The sequence below is a fragment of the Colobus angolensis genome, unplaced genomic scaffold (assembly GCF_000951035.1).
Source record: "Colobus angolensis palliatus isolate OR3802 unplaced genomic scaffold, Cang.pa_1.0 Scaffold58, whole genome shotgun sequence".
In the NCBI taxonomy this organism is placed as follows: domain Eukaryota; kingdom Metazoa; phylum Chordata; class Mammalia; order Primates; family Cercopithecidae; genus Colobus; species Colobus angolensis.
In genome coordinates, this window is record NW_012119376.1 from 9,636,644 (window position 1) to 9,648,322 (window position 11,679).

Here is an 11,679-nt window from a genome sequence, read left to right on the forward strand (position 1 = left end):
CCTAGCCTGGCTAGAAGCTTATCAATTTTGTTATCTTTTCAAAGAACCAGCTTTTGGTTTCAAAAGTTTTCCCTATTGATTTTCTATTTCAATTTCTTTGGTTTCTACTCTAATATTTATTATTTCTTGTGCTTACTTTGGATTAATTTGCCCTTTCTCTAGTTTTCTATGGTAAAAGCTTGCATGATTGATTTTAGATCTTGCTGCTTTCCTAATACATTCATTCAATACTACAGTAGTTTCCCCTTATCCACAGGCGCTGTGTTCCAAGACTTCCAGTGGATGCCTGAAACCTTGAATAGTACCCAGCCTACATGCTGTCAATCAGAACATGTTTCTATTTCTGTCTTCCACCCACAAATGTAATGCATTTTTCATCTTCACTAGGCACTTAGAGTGGCCATACTTTTGCAGTATGAGGTGTGACAGCAAAACCAGCATGAATTTCTTTATCCTTCTTCACAATATCATGGATAAAAGATTCATTTTTACCATAGATGTTAGCAAGTTCAGCATATAATTTTTTTCTTTTCTTATTAAGTCAAAAATGTTCACCTTTTCACTAAAAGGAAGTACTTTATGGCTTCCTTTGGCATATCTGAATTGCCAGCATTTCTGCTTTTGTGCTTTGGGGCCATTCGGCAAAATAAGGATTACTTGAACACAAGCACTGCCATATCACAACAGTCAATCTAATAACCAAGACAGCTCATGCCTGTAATCCCAACACTCTGGGAGGCCGAGGCAGGCAGATCACTTGAGGCCAGAAATTCGAGACCAGCCTGGTTCACGTGGTGAAACCCCACTTCTACCAAAAAATAACAAAAGTTAGCCAGGCGTGGTGGTATACCTGTAATCCCAGCTACTCGGGGTGGTGGGAATGGTGGTGGGGAGGGGGGCAAAGCTGAGGCAGGAGAATCACTTGAACACGGGAGGTAGAGGTTGCAGTGAGCCAAGATTGAGCCACTGCACTCCAGCCTGGGTGACAGAGTGAGACCCTTTCTAAAAAAAAAAAAAAAAGACTGCTACTAAGTGACTAATGGCCAGGTAGTGAATGTATACAAGGTGAACAAAGGAGGATTTACATCTCATAGGGGATGAAGTGGGAAGGCAAGAGATTTTATCATGCTACTCAGAAGAGTATTCAATTTAAAACTTAAGAATTGTTTATTTTTGGAATTTTTCACTTAATATTTTCAGACTATGGTTGACCACAGATAACTGAAACCACAAAAACTAAAACTGCAAATAAGGAAGTACTACTGTATACATTTCCCTTTAAGCATTTTAAAAACTTGTGGGATGCTTGCTGCATCCCACAAGTTTTGATAAGTTGTGTTTTCATTTTCATTTAGTTCAAAGTATTTAAAATTTTATCTTGAGATTTCTTCTTTGACCTATGTGTTACTTAGAAGTGTGTTGTTTAATCTCTAAGTATGCAGGGATTTTCCAACTACCTGTTTTTGATTTCTAGTTTAATTTTATTGTAGTCTGAGAGAAGACATTGACTGTATGATTCCTATTCCTTCAAATTTGTTACGGTATGTGCTTTTTGACCCAAAATGTGTTCTATACTGGTGAATGTTCCATGTAAGCTTGGAGGAATGTGTATTCTGCTGTTGTTAGATGAAGCAGTCAATAGATATCCATTATAACCAGTTGATTGATGGTGCTGTTGAGTTCAACTCTGTTGTTACTGATCTTCTTGCCTACTGGACCTGTCCATTTCTAATAGAGGAGTGTGTTAAAATCTCCAATAATAATACTGGATTTAACTATTTCTCCTTGCACTTGCATCAGTTTTTGCTTACATATTTTGACACTCTGTTGTTATGTGCACATATTAGACTGTCCTAACACACTGATAAAGACAGACCTCAGAGTGGGCAATTTACAAAAGAAAGATGTTTAATGGACTTACAGTTCCACATGGCTGAGGAAGCCTCACAATCACGGTAGAAGGCAAGGAGGAGCAAGTCACATCTTATGTGGATGGCAGCAGGCAAAAAGAGAAAGCTTGTGCAGAGCAACTCCCCTTATAATACTGTCAGATCTTGTGAGACTTGTTCGCTATCATGAAAACAGCATGGGGAAGACCTGCCCCCATGACTCAATTACCTCCCACTGGGTCCCTCTCACAACTTGTGGGAATTCAAGATGAGATATGGGAGGGGACACAGAGCCAAACCATATCATTCCACCCTTGGCCCCTCCCAAATCTCATGTCCTCACATTTGAAAACCAATAATGTCTTCCCAAAAGTCCCCCAAAGTCTTAATTCACTTCAGTATTAACTCAGAAGTCCACAGTCCAGTGTCTCATCTGAGACAAGACAAGTCCCTTCTACCTATGAGCCTGTAAAATCAAAAGCATGTTAGTTACTTTCTAGATACAAGGGAGATATAAGCATTGTGTAAATACAGCCATTCCAAATGGGAGAAATGGGACAAAACAAAGGGGCTACAGGTCCCATGCAAGTCCAAAATCCAGCGGGGTGGTCAAATCTTAGAGCTCCAAAATGATCTCCTTTGACTCCATATCTCACATCTAGGTCACACTGATGCAAGAAGTAGGTTCCCATGGTCTTGGGCAGCTCTGCCTCTGTGGCTTGGCAGGGTATATCCTCCCTCCCAGCTGCTTTCATGGGCTGGTGTTGAGTGTCTGTGGCTTTTTCAGACACATGGTGCAAGCCGTTGGTGGATCTACCATTCTGGGGTCTGGACAGTGGCCCACTTCTCACAGCTACACTAGGTTGTGCCCAACTAGGGACTCTGTGTGGGGGCTTCAACCCCACATTTCCCTACCTCACTGCCCTAGCACAGGTTCTCTATGAGAGCCGCACTCATGGAGTTACAATTCAAGATGAGATTTGGGTGGGGCCACAATCAAATCATGTCGTGATGTTAAGAGAAACCCCCAACCCCAAAGGATATGAACAGACATTTCTCAAAAGAAGACATTCATACAGCCAACAGACACATGAAAAAATGCTCATCATCACTCGCCATCAGAGAAATGCAAATCAAAACCACAATGAGATACCATCTCACACCAATTAGAATGGCAATCATTAAAAAGTCAGGAAACAACAGGTGCTGGAGAGGATGTGGAGAAATAGGAACACTTTTACACTGTTGGTGGGATTGTAAACTAGTTCAACCATTATGGAAAACAGTATGGCGATTCCTCAAGGATCTAGAACTAGAAGTACCATATGACCCAGCCATCCCATTACTGGGTATATACCCAAAGGATTATAAATCATGCTGCTATAAAGACACATGCACACGTATGTTTATTGCGGCACTATTCACAATAGCAAAGACGTGGAATCAATCCAAATGTCCATCAATAACAGACTGGATGAAGAAAATGTGGCACATATACACCATGGAATACTATGCAGCCATAAAAAAGGATGAGTTCATGTCCTTTGTAGGGACATGGATGCAGATGGAAACCATTATTCTCAGCAAACTATCGCAAGAACAGAAAACCAAACACCGCATGTTCTCACTCATAGGTGGGAACTGAACAATGAGATCACTTGGACTCAGGAAGGGGAACATCACACACCAGGGCCTATCATGGGGAGGGGGGAGGGGGGAGGGATTGCATTGGGAGTTATACCTGATGTAAATGACGCGTTGATGGGTGCTGACGAGTTGATGGGTGCAGCACACCAACATGGCACAAGTATACATATGTAACAAACCTGCACATCATGCACACGTACCCTAGAACTTAAAGTATAATAATAGTAAAATAAAATAATTAAAAAATAAAAAATAAGAATAATAATAACAAGCACACACACAAAAAGAGAAACCCCCACCCCCTACCTAGAATTCTGTACCTTGTGAAATTATTTTTCAAAAGTGAAGAATTAAAAAAAAGAAAACATGAAAGAGAAATAAAGACTTTCTCACCAAACAAAAATGGAGTGAATTTGTTGCTAGGAGTGCCTTACAAAAACATTAAGAGAAGTTCTTCAGACAGAAGAAAATGATATAGTTCAGAAACTCTCATCTATGTAAAGAGAAACAGAGCATCAAGAAGAAATAAGTGGAAGTAAAATGCATACTTTTATTTTTTCTTATTCTTAATTGATCTAACAGTAGTTTGTTTTAAAAAATCTATATTTTTTATGTATGCTTATGTGGGTACATATGTTTAAATATGGATATATTTAAGCTTATGATACTTATATATGCTTATAAGTATAAGTAAAATAAATGACAACAATAATATAAGATATGGGAGAGAGAAGTTTGGAATATTTTATTACAAAGTACTGGTAATAATATGAAGTGGTGATGTGTCATTTGAAATTGGACTTGGATTAGTTGTAAATGTATATTACAAACTAAGAGAATCACTTTTAAAAGTACAAAAAGAAGTATAACTGTTATGCTAAGGAAGGACAGAAAATGAAATCATATAAAATGCTCATTTAAGACCACAAAAGGCAGAAACAGAATAGAAGACAAAATAAGAACAAGGTAAATGAATAGAAAACATTAACAAATATGGTAGATATGAGTCCAGATCCATTGACAATCATTTTAAAACTCAATGGCCTAAATACACTGATTGAAATACGTATATCAAAGTGGATCAAAAAAGGCCAAACTATCATTGTCTACAAAAAGCTCATCTTAAATATAAAGACACATATAGATTAAAAGAAAATGAATGAAGATAATTATGCTAACACCAATCAAAAGAAAGCAGGAGTAGCTATGTAACTTCATACAGAGCAGATTTCAGAACAAGGAAAGTTATCAGGGATAAAGAGGGACATAACAAAATGATAAAAGGGTCAGTACTCCATAAAGACATGACAATCCTTAATGCACTGATATAGTTTGACTGTGTCTCAACCCAAATCTCTTCTTGAATTCCCATGTGTTGTGGGAGGGATCTGGTGGGAGGTAATTGAATCATGGGGACAGGTCTTTCCTGTGCTGCTCCCATGATAGTAAGTCTCACAAGATCTGATGGTATTATAAGGGGAGTTTCCCTGCACAACCTCTCTCTTTTGTCTGCTGCCATCCATGTAAGAGGTGACTTGCTCCTCCTTGCCTTCCACCATGATTGTGAGGCTTCCCCAGCCACATGGAACTGTAAGTTCATTAAATCTCTTTCTTTTGTAAATTGCCCAGTCTTGGGTATGTCTTTATCAGCAGCATGAGAACAGACTAATACAGCAAATTGGTACCAGTAGAGTGGGATGCTCCTGAAAAGATATGCAAAAATGTGGAAGTGACTTTGGAATTGGGTAACAGACAGAAGTTGGAATAGTTTGGAGGACTGACAATGCAATAGGAAAGAAAATCCCATTTTCAGAGGAGAAATTCAAGCCAGGTGCAAAAATTTGCATGAGTAACAAGGAGTCAGATGTTAATCACCAAGACAATGAGGAAAATGTCCCCAGGGCATGTCAGAGACCTTTGCAGCAGCCCCTCCCATCATAGGTCCAGAGGCTTAGGAGGAAAAAATGGTTTTGTGGGTGGAGCCCAGGGCCCCCCTTCTGTGTGCATCCTAGGGACTTAGTGTCCTGCGTCTCAGCCATTCCATGGCTAAAAAGGGTCAAGGTATGACTCAGGCCGTGGCTTCAGAGGGTGAAAGCCCCAAGCCTTGGCAGTTTCCACATAGTGTTGAGTCTGCAGGTGCACAGAAGTCAAGAATTGAGGTTTGGGAACCTCTGGTTAGATTTTAGAGGATGTATGGAAACTCCTGGATGTCCAGTAAGAAGTTTGTGCAGGGATGATCCCTCATGAAGAACCTCTGCTAGGGAAGTGCAGAAGGAAAATGTGGGGTTGAAGCCCCCACACAAAGTCTCCACTGGGGCACTGCTTAGGGAAACTGTGAGAAAAGGGCCACTGTCCTCCAGACCCCAGAATGGTAGGTCAACTGACAGCTTGCACAATGTGCCTCAAGAAGCCACAGGCACTCCACACCAGCCCATGAAAGCAGCTGGGAGGGAGCCTGTACCCTGTAGAGCCATGGGGGCAGAGCTTCCAAAGACCATGGGAACCCACATCTTGCATCAGTCTGAACTGGATGTGAGACATGAAGTCAAAGGAGACCATTTTGGAGCTTTACAATTTGACTGTCCTGTTGGATTTCAGACTTGCATGGGGCCTGTAGCCCCTTCATTTTGGCCTGTTTCTTCTATTTGGAATAGGTGTATCTACCAAATGCCTGTACCTTCATTGTATCTAGGAAGTAACGAACTTACTTTTGATTTTACAGGCTTGTAGGTGGAAGGGACTTGCCTTGTGTCAGATGAGACTTTTGAGTTAATGCTGAAATGAGTTAAGACTTTAGGGGACCGTTGAGAAGGCATAATTGGTTTTGAAATGTGAGAACATGAGATTTGGGATGAGCCAGAGGTAGAATTATATGATGTGGCTGTGTCCCCACCCAAATCTCATATCTTCAATTGTAGCCCTCATAATTCTTCATGTGTCATGGGAGGGACCCCATAGGAGGTAATTAAATCATGGGGACAGTTTTCCCCATACTGTTCTCATGGTAGTGAGTAAGTCTCACAAGATCTGATAGTTTTATAAGGGGAAATCTGTTTCACTTGGTTCTCATTTTCTCTTCTGTGCCACCATGTAAGACATGACTTTTGCCTCCCACCATCATTGTGAAGCCTCCCCAGCCATGTGGAATGTGAGTCAATTAAACCTGTTTTTCTTTATAAATTAACCAGTCTTGGGTGTCTCTTTATCAGCAGCATGAAAATGGACTAATACACACCATAAATAACTTACTCTACTCTCTTCATGCTTGCATGCATTCCTGAAGAAAATTGGATGTAATTCTTACTTTTGATTCTCTAGAGGTAAGGTGTTTTTTTCCTATGACTTCTTTCAAGAAGTTGTCTTTGATATGGTTTGGGTTTTGTTTTTTTTGTTTTTTGTTTTTTTGCATTTATCCTGCTTGGATAAATTCCAATTTATCTCCAATTCCTGGATCTGTGGTTTGATATCTGTCATGAATTTGTGGAAAATTGCGTCCTTATTGCTTTAATTATTGCTTTTGCTTGCTCTTTCTTCTCCTGATATTTCCATTACATGTATTCACATCTTTTGTAGTTTTATCACATTTCTTAGATATTTCATTTCATTGTTTTTAGTATTTTACTCTTTGCTTTTCAGTTTTGAAAGTTTCTACTGACATATCCTTAAGCTCAGAGATTTTTTTTTTCTCAGCTGTCTCCAGTCCACTAATGAGCTCACCAAAGTCATTCTTCATTTCTGTCACAGGGTTATTTATCTCTAGCATTTCTTTTTTTAGTATTTATTTTTTTCCATCTTAGAATTTCCATCACTCTGCTTACATTATGCATCCATTCTTCCATGTTCTCTATTTTGTACAGTAGAGCCCTTAACACATCAATCATAATTTTTTAGAATTCCTAATCTGGTAACTGCAACATTCCTGCTATATCCAACTCTTGGTCTGATGCTTACTTTTTTCAAACTGTACATTTTGCCTCTAAGTATGCTTTATAATTTCTTTGTTGAAAGGTGGGCACGGACTGGGTAAAAGGAACTGTAGTAAATAGGCCTTTAGTGAGGTAGGATAGTGTGGGTAGGGTAGATTTCTTTAGTACTGTGATGAGCACTCAGTGTTTTAGTGAGCCTGTGCCTCTGGGCTGTGACCTTTGTATGTGCTTCTCACTTATCTCCGCATCTAGAGGATGGCTAGAGTGGGGTAGAGTTGAACATTTCCTTTCCCTCAGTCAGCTGGGCTCTGAAAAACTCCAATAGGTTAGGCTCTGGTAAAAATAGTTTCTCCTGAGGGCAGGCCTTGTTAAGAAGAATGGCATGCTCTGGTATACTTTTAAATGATTACTTTCCCCCTTCCCCTGCCAGAAGCATGAGAGGATTTTTCTTCAATATCTACTGTGAGAATAGGGTCAATCTCTTAATGGTAAACTCATGAAAGTGTGGGAGTTCCCGTATGACTGGGTTCCCCTGAAGTTTTAACTCTTAGATTTCTCCACATTAAGGCTCTAAGAATTTGTCAATTAGAATTTAGGTTTATATAGCCCAGCACTGGTTCCTGTGGAAGTTTCTGCTTGTGGGTTTCTTCTCCTTTAAGTTGTGATTCTCTGTATTCAGTCTCTCTAATTTTTAGGACAGTAGTTTGCCCTGTGACCTCACTTCTCTGATAGATCTGAGACGAGTTTTTATTTTCCAGATCCCTTTTCAGCTTCTTGTCTGTGTTAGGATGAAGTAATGACTTCCAAACCCTTACATGTTACAATGGAAACCAGAGTTTTTAGTCCAGGTTTTTAAAGCAGAAGTAGGTCATTGATTAAATAAGCCTTTCTTCTTTTTAAACATAAGCATGTAAAGCTGTAACTTTCCACGTAAGCACTTTTTTAGCCACATCTCACACATTTATAATGTTTTCTATTATCAATCAGTTCAAAAAATTTTCTAATCCCCAACATAATTTCTCACTTGACACATGGGTTATTTAAAAGAATGTTGCTGAATTTCTAAATATTGGGGACTTTCTACTTAAATTTGTTACCAATTTCCACTTTAATACTGTTGTGGTCACAAAATACACTATGTATCACTTCAATCTTTGATATTTGTTGAGATGTGCTTTATGATGCAGCATATGTCGATCTTTATGAATGTTCCATAAGTACTTGAAATAATTTATATCTGCCTTTGTTAATTAGATCAACTTGGTTAATAATGCTGTTCAAATCTTCTGTATATTTACTGATTATATTGTCTACTTAGGCAAAGCGATGCTAACATCACTATGTCAGTCAGGGTTCTCCAAAGAAACAGACACAATAGAAGATATACATATCTATGTATTAAGACAATTACTTAAGGAATTAGCTCATGTGATTTTAGGAGCTGTCAAGTCTGAAATCAATAGGATACGTCAGCAGGCTGAAAACTCAGATGTTAGTGCTTTAATCTTGAGGCAGAATATCTTCTGTTCCAGGAAACCTGTATTTGCTCTAGGGTTTTCAACTGATTAGGCGAACCCACATTCACATTATCATGTAATATCTTTTAGTTACAGTCAACTGAATGTAGATCTAACCACATGTACAACGTATCTTCAAAGCAACACCTACATTGGTGTTTGATTAAATAACTGGGCACTGTAGCTTACTCAAGTTGACATATAAACCAAACCACCACACTAGCTAAATGAGAATTTGCCTATTTCTCCTTTTGTCCTGTCACCTTTTGTTTTATGCTCTGTCATTAGGTGCACAATTAAGACCTTTATATTTTCTTGATGAATCAATCCATTTATCATTATGAAACATACTTCCCTATCTCTGGTAATAATCTTTGTCTTGACATCTCTTTCGACTAATATTTATATAACCACACCAGCTTTCTTATACTTCATTTTTTCATGGTATTTTCCCCCAACTTATTGCTTTCAACCTGACTATGTCATTTTATTTATATATGTTTCTTTTTTTTTACCCCCCAAGACGGAGTCTCGCTCTGTCACCCAGGTTGGAGTGCAATGGCGTGATCTCGGTTCACTGCAACCTCTGCCTCCCAGGTTCAAGTGATTCTTCGCCTCAACCTCCTGAGTAGCTGGGACTACAGGTGTGCACCACCATGAGCTAATTTTTGTATTTTTCATAGAGATGGGGTTTCACTATGTTGGCCAGGCTGGTCTCAAACTCCTGACCTCGTGATCTGCCTGTCTCAGCCTCCCAAAGTGCTGGGATTACAGGCGTGAGCCACTGAGCCGGGCCTTAAATATGTTCTTATAAAGAGCATATAGATAGGTCTTTCTTTTTTCCTATCTGATAACCACTTTTCTGGGGGTGAGTGCTTAGTTCATTTATATTCAGTGTAACTATTAATATGATTGGGTTACAACCTACCATTGATTTTTTATTTGTGACATTTGTCTCATTTCATCCCTTTTTTCTTGTCTTGTTTTGGGTTAATAAAGTAGTTTTTAGTATTTAAATTAATCTCATCCATTGAATTTTTAGATATGCTTCTTTGTTTTTTATAGATTGCTCAGTATAGAATATATGCCTTTAAGTTTATCCCAATCGACATTAAAATAATATTATATTACTTCACAAACAATGTAAGAACCTGGTAAATATATAATTCTATGTGTCTATGCTTCTCATCCTTGTGCTCTTATTTTCCTGTATTTTACTTCTACATATGCTGCAGCTCAATACATTGTTATTATTTTTATCTTAAAAAGTCAATTTTTTGAAGAAGTTAAAATTTATAGGTACATATGTGTTAAAAATAAAGATGCTAAAGTAGCCTTTAATCTTTGCTGTTTCTAGTACTCTTCATGCTTCATTGAGGTTCCAACTGGTGTATTTCTTCAGCCTGAAAACCTCTTCATGGCATTTTGTGTAGTACAAATCTACCAAAGACTAGTGCTCTCAGCTTTTGTCTACTGGAAATGTTTTTATTTTGCCTTATTTTTTAGGATATTTTTATTGGACATAGAATTCTACGTTGACTTTGTCTTTCTTTCCGTACTGTAAAGGCATCATTTCACTGTCTTCTGGCCTGCAAAGCTGGCCATCATTTAGATCATTGTTTCCCCATGCGAGGTTTCTTTTCCCTCTAAGATTTGTTTTTTGTTGTTGGTTTTCAGTAGTTTGAATATGATTTGTCTAGATGTAGTCACCTTTGTATTTGTCCTGCTTGGTGTCTGCATGAGTAGTAGGCAGAATTCTTCTAAGAAATGTATTGTACAATCCTAATACTTAAACACAAGATAATGTGGAAGATTTTTCTGGTGCAGACACTTTACAAATATGGGTTTATTTTACTAGAAGGCAAGAAACTCTTATGCTCAATGGACCTTGGGAGAACCTCAGGCTTCTTCTGTCTTAAATCATGGTGGTGGGTAACTTCTGGAAAACAAATTGTCATTTTGCAAAACATAAGAACAAACTTTAAAAATGTGTCAATCTCTTGGATTACGGTCAGGAAAATCTCAGGTCAGACAAGTAATTTAAAGTAATTTAAGGTAAATACAGTTGACCTTTGAACTACCGGTCTATATTTATACGTGGATTGTTTTCCATTTCTGCCACCCCTGAGATGGCAAGACCAATCCCTTCTCTTATTGCTCCTCCTCAGCCTACCCAGTTTGAAGACGATGAGAATGAAGATCTTTATGATGAGCCACTTCTACTCAATGGAGAGTAAATATCTTTTCTCTTTCTTGTGATTTTCTTAATAACATTTTCTTTGCTCTAGCTTACTTTATTGTAAGAATACAGTACCTAATACATATAACATATAAAATATGTGTTAATAAATCATTTATATTATCAGTAGGCTTCTAGTCAACAGTAGGTTATTAGTAATTAAGTTTTGGGAGAGTCAAAACTTGTACTTGAACTTTCAACTGTGCCAGTGATCAGTACCTCTACCCTCTCTGTTGTTCAAGGGTTAACTGTAATTTGCTAATCTGACACTCTTGTTGGGATTTTGTTTGTTTAGGTTGTCACATGTTCATATCTTGGATAGAAAGAAAAAAGCATTGTATTTCTAATGACTTGGTTGGTATTCTAGTCAAAGTACCCAACAACTGGTGTAGTCATGCCCGGTCATCAGCAGAGAGCTGGCCATGGGCAGTGGTAAGGCACAGGAGTCTGGATCTGTAATC

At 38.4% G+C, this 11,679-nt stretch overlaps 1 long non-coding RNA gene across 1 annotated transcript in view; it reads right to left on the reverse strand.

Annotated features, from left to right (window-relative positions):
* Window positions 1–11,679, reverse strand: part of LOC105526182 — a 49,555-nt gene extending 37,876 nt beyond the window's left edge. The window contains exon 1 of the long non-coding RNA XR_001004040.1: window positions 11,595–11,679. This is a non-coding gene — a long non-coding RNA (uncharacterized LOC105526182). The remainder of the gene's footprint in view (window positions 1–11,594) is intronic.